Source organism: Rhinopithecus bieti, unplaced genomic scaffold (assembly GCF_001698545.2).
Source record: "Rhinopithecus bieti isolate Rb0 unplaced genomic scaffold, ASM169854v2 scaffold_4600, whole genome shotgun sequence".
Classification (NCBI taxonomy): Eukaryota; Metazoa; Chordata; class Mammalia; order Primates; family Cercopithecidae; genus Rhinopithecus; species Rhinopithecus bieti.
The window spans coordinates 1502781-1512298 of record NW_016804545.1 but is presented as its reverse complement, the minus strand read 5'-3'; the positions used below and the strand labels follow the sequence as shown (position 1 = coordinate 1512298).

Genomic DNA, 9518 nt, shown 5'->3' with positions numbered 1-9518 from the left:
TGTTTGCTGGTGATTTTTTTTTTTTTTTTTTTTTTGAGACGGAGTCTCGCTCTGTCACCCAGGCTGGAGTGGAGTGACTGAATCTCTGCTCACTGCAAACTCCGCCTCCTGGGTTCATGCCATTCTCCCGCCTCAGCCTCCCAAGTAGCTGGGACTAGAGGCGCCCGCCACTGCGCCCAGCTAATTTTTTTGTATTTTTTTAGTAGAGACGGGGTTTCACCATGTTAGCCAGGATGGTCTCGATCTCCTGACCTTGTGATCCGCCCGTCTCAGCCTCCCAAAGTGCTCGGTGCTGGTGATTTTTTAAAAAGTGAAATGTTATAGGTTGTGTGATGAGACCCCACAAGTTTCCAGTAAGTCTATGAAAGTTATATGATACTTGGTATTGTTGGATACTGATGAAGATGAGTTTGTGTCAAGAACTTGCGTTAACATGGCTGAAATGTTATATCAGAATTTAGGACAGTCCACCTAAATCCTTAAAACGATTACCTATTATGTGTGCGTGTGTGTGTGTGTGTGTGTGCACACCCATGTTTTGCATATGTGCACACTGCATTTACTAAAGGTGATATATTTCTCTCTTGGAAATACAGTTTGAAAACTACTCTCTTTGGTACCTGACCACTTTTCTATGATAATACTTTATCAACTGTTTAATTTATGCATAATCAAGTTTCACATGTCATATTTAAAACTCGTAAATCACTTTTGGGACACTTGGAGAGTTGGGAACCAATGTGTTAGCGCTTGATAAAATTCATCAAGTGTTCTTACTCAGAAAGAGTCCTTTCAGAAGAAATCATAAGGCAAAACACTCAGCAGATCAGACAAAAATCTAAAGTACTAAGAATGGAACACCCAGCAGAATGGAACACCTAGGCATTTGTCTGCTGATCTGTGTGTTTGTGTATGACAGGGTGGGTTGGTAGTGGGGTGGGGAAGTGGCAGGACGGAGGAGGGACAGTTTCCTTTTCTGGAGATTTTCACCTGGCTGGAGGTGGGAGGAAGAGTGAATAGCAATGGTCTGCTTTTCCTGCAAACTCAGTCAGCACTTTGTAAGTAGCACATACTGTCATTGCAACTACTACTACTACTGGCCAAAATCCAAAGGGATTAGCTAGAAATGAATCATCTTTGGAAATGCAGCATGATGCAGAAATTCACTAAGATAGTCAGAGGAGTCAATCCCAGCTAAGTGTGAGGCCATGTTTTAGAAGTCAGAAAGGAGAGCTGGCAGTCTGGTCTCGAAGCTTTTTTAACTCACAGAACTATTGTGAAGCTTGCAGTGTCAAGATCGCCCCAAGGCCCTGGCCTAGATTTTTCTCTTCCATGGAGTACTCCCTGATAATTCTAGCACACTGAGAACACTCTGAAGTCTCTTGGCCCTTGGACTCTGCCCCATACTGTTTTGCAGTAAATTACAAACAGCCTTAAGTTGGTCTTGCTAATAAAATGAAGCCATGGATATGAAAGTGCCTAGACAGTATTCAGCAAGACTTTATCTATCCATTCTGTTATTTCTGGAAAAGTAGTCCTGGCCAGAACACAGAATTAATGAAAACGGGGCCGTTAAGCAGAGGTGACTCAGCCCATCTTCTCATCTGCTGCAGCACAAGGTCCTAACAGGAAATGTTCTCTACCAGATCCAGAAATTGTTGCTCCTATTGAAATAACCCAGATGGTATGCATTACAGAAGAAAGCCTTTATAAGTTGGCCCATTATTATCCAAATCTGAATATGCATGTTAGTAGAAGCACTGTGGCCTGAATGCTGGCTGGGGTATTTGAAACACTTGTTCCTGAGGAAAACATATGAGTAGAATAAAGGGTGGGTCATTAGCTTAATGCATATTAAAATTAGAGCCTATTTTTTACAGCGAAATTAAAATATTTTAAGATGACAATACTACATACTTATAAACATTCATATAACAAGTTAATAAAATGTAAGGCAAATGTTCCTTTGCTCCTTTCTGCCTTCCTCCCAATCTCACTATTATTATTGTTGTTATTTTGATACAGGGCCTTGCTCTGTTGCCCACGTTGGAATGCAGTGCACAATCATAGCTCACTGTAGCCTCAAACTCCTGGGCTCAAGCAAGCCTCCTGCCTCAGCCTCTCAAAGTGCTTGGATTACAGGCATGAGCTGTCATGCCCAGACTTTTTTATATTTACCTGTGCAGTTATCTTTACCTGTGCGCTTTATTTCTTTGTATGGGTTTAAGTTACTGCTTACTGTCCTTTCATTTCAGCCTGCTTGACTCCCATTAGAACATCTTGTAGGGCAGGTCTGTTACCAACAAATTCTGTTTTTGTTTATCTGGGGATGTGTTAATATCTACTTTGTTCTTAAGGTATGGTTTTGCTAGAAGGTCTTGGTTAACTTTTTTTTTTCAGCATTTTGAATTTGTCATTCCACAGGCTCTGGCCTCCGTGGTTTCTGATGAGGTGTCAGCTTTTCATCTTTTTGGCCCTCAATCTCATCATTATCTCAGGTACTGAGGAGCTGGGGCTACAGAGGTGAACATGACCAACAAGGCCCCTCCCTTCAGAGGGCTTATGTTTTAGGTGAAGGAGAAAGATCACAGCAAGAAAACAAATAAAACAAATAAAACCCAGCCTCAGAAGGTTTCTTTACATATGGAGGTGGGATCTGAATGATTAAAAAAAGAATCAGTCTTGAATCTTTATGGGAAGAGCCTTCTAGGCAGCCTGAATGGCAAGTACAAAGAGCTAAGGGAACTGAAAAGGTAGCCTCTATAGTTGGCACTTTGTGGCCAAAGTGAGAGTTCTGAAAGGAGGTTGGGGACCAGGGACCAGGTCATACCAGGGAGGGCTAGGTGGGAAGTTACTAAATACAACGAGAGGCCATTGAAGGTTCTTAAATGGGAAGGGGAATCAGAATTTGATTTTCACTTTTGAAAGATGCCTCTAATGTAATGGGGGCAAAAATGAAGTCTTCAGACAGGTTGCAAGAAATTCATTCACACATACATGCAGACATACAGAAATAAATATTTCTATTTTTGAAAACAAAAATGGTGATATGTAGCACTTATTGTGCAACTAGTTATTGGTGTACATTTTTAGAACTCTTTGAAATTATGCTCAGAATCAGTTTACTGCATCTTAGAGAAATCAAACACATTTTGTTTTTGACCTTTCCTTACCCACTCAAATGCAGTAACTTAGTAGGAAAACAGGTTTGGGATTTTAACATTTTGCTCCAGAATGTGTTCATCAGATTTGGCTCTTGAATGACTTTTGGATTGTCCCAGAAATCAGATTTATTCTTAAAAAATAATAATAATAATTATTATTATTTTTTTACCTTGCAACTCCAGCTCAAAGGAAATAATTATTTTCAACAAATTACAGTAAATACTGATGTGATACTTTTTGAATATGTATACACTGGAATGTGTATACAGCCTGCTAAAGTGCTTACTTTGAAATGAAAAACATTTCTTTGAATTTATAAATTTAGTCACCAAATAATTATTGAGTACCAGCCACAAAGCATCAGGCACTGTTTCAGGCACTGGGGATACGTTAATGAAACAAGTAGAGGAAATTTCTTTTCCTGCTGAGTTTATGTTCTAGTGGAGGGATACAGACCAAATGAGCAATCAAAATAAGTAAATGATCTATTATGGTTTAAGATTGTTTAGGAACAAAGTCAGAGAAATTTGGAAAGCTGGAAGGGAGTTCCAATTTTAAACAATGTTGTCAGGTTGGGCCTTACCAAGATGGCGACATTTGAGCAGACTCAAAGGGAAGACGTAACTAATACAGATGCTAAGGGGATGAATATTCAAACAGAGACCCTGAGGCAGGAACGTGCTTGGCAAAGTCGAGGAACAGTGAGGTGGCTAGTGGTTGGGTGAGTGCTTAGTTGAACGGTTGACAGATTGTAGGACATGGAGTCAGAGAGGTAAGGTGGTGAAGATGAGGTTGTAAGAGCTTTGCAGCCATGGTTAGCACTTCAGTTTTAACACTGAGTTAGGGGAGCCAAAGAAGAGACGTGACAGGATCTCACATTTTAAGGGAATTACTCTGCGCACCGTGATATAAGCAGACTATAGAGGAGCAAGGGTAGAAGTTTTGATATGTTTTGGAAAACAACAGCAGCATTTCATAGTCACATCCTTTTAATTTTGCTAAAAAAAAAAGTGGAAAGCAGCCAAAGTAAGCATTTTTAAAATAAAATTTTCAGATCTTATCTTTCCTTCTGATATAGTTTGGATATGTGTCCCTGCCCAAGTATTATGTTGAATTGTAATTCCCAGTATTGGAGGTGGGGCCTGGTGGGAGGTGACTGGATCATGGGGGTGGTTTCTTATGAATGGTTTAACATCATCCCTTTGGTGCTGTCCTCCACGAGAATATTGACTCCTCATGAGATCTGGCTGCTTAAAAGTGTGTGGCACCTTGCTGTCTCTCTTTCTTGCTTCTACTTTTGCCATATGATGTGCCTGCTCCACTTCACCTTCTGCCATGACTGAAGATTCCTGAGGCCTCCCTAGAAGCAGATGCCAGTGTCATGCTCCCTGCACAGCCTGCAGAACCGTGAGCCAATTCAACTTCTTTCCTTCATAAACTACCCAGTCTCAGGTATTTCTTTACAGCAATGCAAGAATAGCCTAATACACTTACCACAGTAAAGATCTATCAAGCCCAATTTCTTTTAGCCCTAGGCTAAAAATGTTCTTAGGCTTAAGCCTACAATGGCTTAAGCGATAGGTCATTTACTGTCTTACATGATATGCAGTATAGAGATATACAGAGCCAAGGTAGACTAATGTAGTCACTCAGTAACATCTGGGCTTGGGGTTGCCTTTTCTGTACGGGCACACTTTAGAGGTAGTGCAGGTTCGGTTCCAGACCACAGCAATGAAGCAAATATCACAATAAAGGGTGTCACACATTTGGCTTCCCAGTCCATATAAAAGTTATGTTTATACTATATTATTATACATTAGTATGCAATAGCATTATGTCTTTAAAAACGATGTACATATTTTAATTGAAAAATACTTCATTGCTAAAAAATGCTAACAATCTAAAAAAATCTTGAAGCCTTCAGCAAGTTATAATCTTTTTGCTGGTAGAGGGTTTTGCCTTGATGCTGATGGCTGCTGACTGATCAGGATGGTAGTTGCTGAGGGTTGGGGTGGCTGTGGCAACTTCTTAAAATAATGCAACGATGTTTGCCACATGGATTGACTCTTTCACAAAATATTTTTGTATCATGCAATGTTGTCTGACAGCATTTTACCCACAGTAGAGCTTCTTTCAAAATTGGAGTCAATCCTTTTAAACCCTGCTGCTTCTTGATCAGTTTAAGTTTATAGACTATTCTAAATCCTTTGTTGTCATTTGAACAACGTTCACAGTGTCTTCACCAGGAGTCGATTCCCTCTCAAGATACCACTTTCTTTGTTCATCCATAAGAAATAACTCCTCATCTGTTCAAGTTTTATCATGAGATTGAAGCAATTCAGTCACATCTTCAGGCTCCACTTCTAGTTTTCCTGCTATTTCTACCACATCTCCAGTTATTTCTTCCACTGAAGTCTTGAACTCCTCAAAGTCATATATGATGGTTTTAATCAGCTTCTTCCAAACTCCTCTTAATGTTGATATATTTTGACCTCCTTCAATGTCCATGAATGTTCTTAATGGCATCTAGAATGGTGAATCATTTCCAGGTTTTCAATTTACTTTGCCCAGTTCCATCAGAGGAAATCAGTATCTATGGAAGCTACAGTCTTATGAAATGTATTTCTCAAATTAAGACTTGAAAGCCCAAATTACTCATTGATCCATGGGCTGCAGAATGGATCTTGTGTTAGCAGGCAAAGCTCTTGGGTAACCAGGTGCATTATGAACGAACAGTGAGATTTTGAAAGTAATCTTTTTTTCTGAGCCATAGGTCTCAACAGTGGACTTAAAATATTCACTAACTATGCTGTGAACAGATGTGCTGTCAGCCAGAGTTTGCTGTTCCATTCACAGAACACAGGCAAAGTCAATTTAGATAGTTCTTAAGGGCCCTAGGATTTTTGGAATGGCAAATGAGCATTACCTCCTTTAAACTTAAAGTCAGTAGCTGGGGCCGGGCACAGTGGCTTAGAGCACTATGGGAGGCTGAGGCAGGTGGAGCATTTGAGCTCAGGAATTTGAGACCAGCTTGGGCAACATGGTAAAACCCTGTCTCTACAAAAAATACAAAAATTAGCTGGGCATGGTGGTGTGTGCCTGTAGTTCCAGCTACTCGGGAGGATTGCTTGAGGATCACTCAAGGCTGCAGCGAGCCATGATCGCACCACTGCACTCCAGCCTGGGTGACACAGTAAGACCCTTTGTCAAAAAATAAAAAATAAAAATAAAAAGTCAGCAGTTGCATTAGCCCCTAACAAGACAGTCAGTCAGCCTGTCCTTTGAAGCCAGGCATGGACTTCTCCTCTTTAGCTAGAAAAGTTCTATGTGGCATACTCTTCTAATAGAAGGCTTTCTTTTGGTCTACACTGAAAATCTGTTTAGTGTAGCCACCTTCATCAATTATCTTAGATCTTCTAGATAACTTGCTGCAGCTTCTACATCGGCACTTGCTGCTTCACTTTGCACTTTCATGTGACGGAGATGGCTTCTTTCCTTAAACCTCATGAACCAAACTCTGCTAGCCTCAAACTTTTTAAACGAAGTTTCCTCATTTCTCTCGGCCTTCACGAATTGAAGATTAGGGCCTTGCTCTGGATAGGCTTTTGCTTAAAGGAAAGCTGTGGCTGGTTTGATCTTTTATCCAGACCACTTAAACTTTCTACCTATCAGCAATAAGGCAGTTTCACTTTCTTTTCATGCCTGTGTTCAAAGGAGGAGGACTTTTAATTTCCTTTGAGAACTTCTCCTGTGCATTTACAACTTGGCTAACTGGAACGATAAGTCTAGCTTTCTGCTTATCTCAGCTTTCAAGATGTCTTCCTCACTAAGCTCAATCATTTCTAGCCTTTGGTTTAAAGTAAGAGATATGTGACTCTTCCCTTCACTTGAATACTTAGAGGCCATTGTAGGGTTATTTATTGGCCTAATTTTAATATTGCTGTGTCTTAGGGAATAGGGAGGCCCAAGGAGAGAGAGAGAGAGAGAGATGATCAGCCAGTCAGTGGAGCAGTCAACACACACATTGAATTGGCTGTCTTATAAGGGTACAGTTTGGGGCACCCCAAAATAATACAATAGTGACATCATAGATCACCATAACATATGTAACGGAAAAGTCTGAAATATTTCAAAAATTACCAAAATGTGACAGAGCCACCAAGTGAGCACATGCTCTTAGAAAAAATGGTGCCACTAAACTTCCTCAATGCAGGGTTGAGCAACAAACCTTTTATTAAAAAAACACAGTACCTGTGAAGTGCAATAAATTGAAGTATAAAACAAGGTACGCATGTATTTTTCTTGCTTTTCTCTCTCGTGGTTGCAGAATACGTTGCCACAGTTCCAAACATGTCTGGCTCACTGGAGGATGTTCAAGGCAAGAAGTAAGGAAAAAACTTGTCCTTAGGTTGTCAGGATAAAATCCTTCCCCTGAAGCTCCTCATCCCCCACTCCCCTTTATAGACTGAACAGAATTAGGTCATATTTTTAGCTCCTCAACCAGTTATTGGTTGACAAAGAGGGACAGAGTACCAAGAGGTTTAGACTAGTGGTTCTTAAAGGTCTGCTGAACCTTGGAGAGGCAAGTTTCCAAGAACCTTCCGTGGAGTCTGCAAAGTCAAAACTATTTTGATTACAATACTAAGACATTATTTGCCTTTTTCACTCTCATTATGAGTGCACAGTCGAGTTTTCCAGAAGCTACCTGAAATAGCACAACAGATTGAATGCACAAACAGATATGAAAATCCAAATGCCTTCTATTAAGCAAGACATTAAAGATATGGGCAAAATTTTAAAGTAACACCATTCTTTTTACTAATTTTTTGAAAATACAGTTTTTTAAATGAAAATGTGCTATTTGACATTTTTATTTTAAAATAACTTTTAAAATTTGTTTTAATATCAATAGCTGTAGCCCACATAAACAAAAGTTCTTGGGGCCTCAATAATTTTACAAGTGGAAAGCGGTCTTGAGACCAAAAGATTGAGACCGCTGGTTTATTCAGGCACATCTTATTCCTCCCTGGGGTTGCTGAAGTCGGAGCTAAGCTTCCCAGAGCTCAACTAAGCTTGGCTCAAACCTTCTAAAAATATAACTGTTAATGGTAAGGCCACCTGGGCTCAACAGCAGCTAGTCGGGCCTCTGATTGCTCAGGCCAAAGGAAAAGAAGAGAATTTCGTTGGGCCCTGAAGTTGTCACCGTGGCGTACTTCTTCTGCTTTTCTGGCCTTGATTTTCATCCAGGATTGGGGATACGTGCATGCAAACTGGCAGGCGGACATTCCTCCCGCTCTTGTTTTTCAGTGTTAGTATCTTCTTCACTCATACTATTTTGGTTTCAAAGTGCTCTCAGGAGCCTCCTTAAAATACCAAACCTGTTTTTCGCCTTTTGAATAAATCCCTTGGCTTCACCAAAACTAAACAAAACAAAAATCAAAGTACACCTCTGTGTGTAACCCATATGCCTGTGATTTCTCCATCTGATCCTTTCTCTGGCCTCTTTTCTTACCCAGTGAATTTTAGGCTGCCATGAAACCACGGAAGAGACAGCCTGACCCTAGCCACGGGTGCAGCAGGCATACATTTTCATTGCACATATTTTGTCGAGTGGGTGTAAGACATTTTTGCATAAACTGAGAGTTCACGAATGCCATTTCTTAGTCTTTCCTTTGCCCGCGGTCTTCTGCCCAGATCCATTTCTTCGCCCTAATTTTACAAGTAACTTTCTCCCGGCTGGATTGTTTGCATCCACGACTCCCAACGCTTGAACCTCCCGTTCCTTGGGCCTGACCTAATTCTAGGTGCCGGATGTTTATTTCTCCACTTTGGCAAACGCACGTGGCTCTTCTGGAAGCTTCACTTTTGCTGCTAGGCTGGGTGTTGGGGTTCAGTGGGGCTCGGAAAACGTGCTCTAAAGTAGCCACGACCCCTGTCCCCGCAGAGCCCCGGCCCCGGACGCTGCAGGCGTCAGGAGGGGGCGGGGAGTAGGGAACGGCCGGGTGAATCACAGGGCGTAACAGGTGCCGCAGCCGCAGCTGCGCCCGCAGCGCGCGCGGACTCCAGGGATAAAGTCTTCTTTTTCTCCGGGTTTTTTTGGAGGTGAGGAGGACACTCCCGAGGCCCCCACCCGACCAATGCAGGCCGCGGTTGTTCATCGCCTAGCAACTGGCGGAGCCAATGGTAGGCGGCGGGTCCTGCGGCGCCGGCGCGCGGGGGCGGGGTGGGAACCTCGGGAACCTGCGGAGGCCGGGAGGCGGCTGCAAGGGGCGGGGAAGGCGGGAGCCCGAGGCGGAGGAGGGGCCGCCGGCGGGAGGCGCTGCTGGCCCTCGGGGCTGCGGGGGCCGGGCTAG

The 9518-nt window shown here is 42.1% G+C and overlaps 1 protein-coding gene across 1 annotated transcript in view; it reads left to right on the top strand.

The window, feature by feature from the left end:
* Positions 1-9260: 9260 nt before the first annotated feature.
* SSX2IP (SSX family member 2 interacting protein) overlaps positions 9261-9518 on the top strand; it is a 56033-nt gene continuing 55775 nt past the window's right edge. Inside the window, exon 1 of the mRNA XM_017869131.1 lies at positions 9261-9348. The gene's annotated coding sequence lies outside the window, so the exon portion shown is untranslated. The remainder of the gene's footprint in view (positions 9349-9518) is intronic.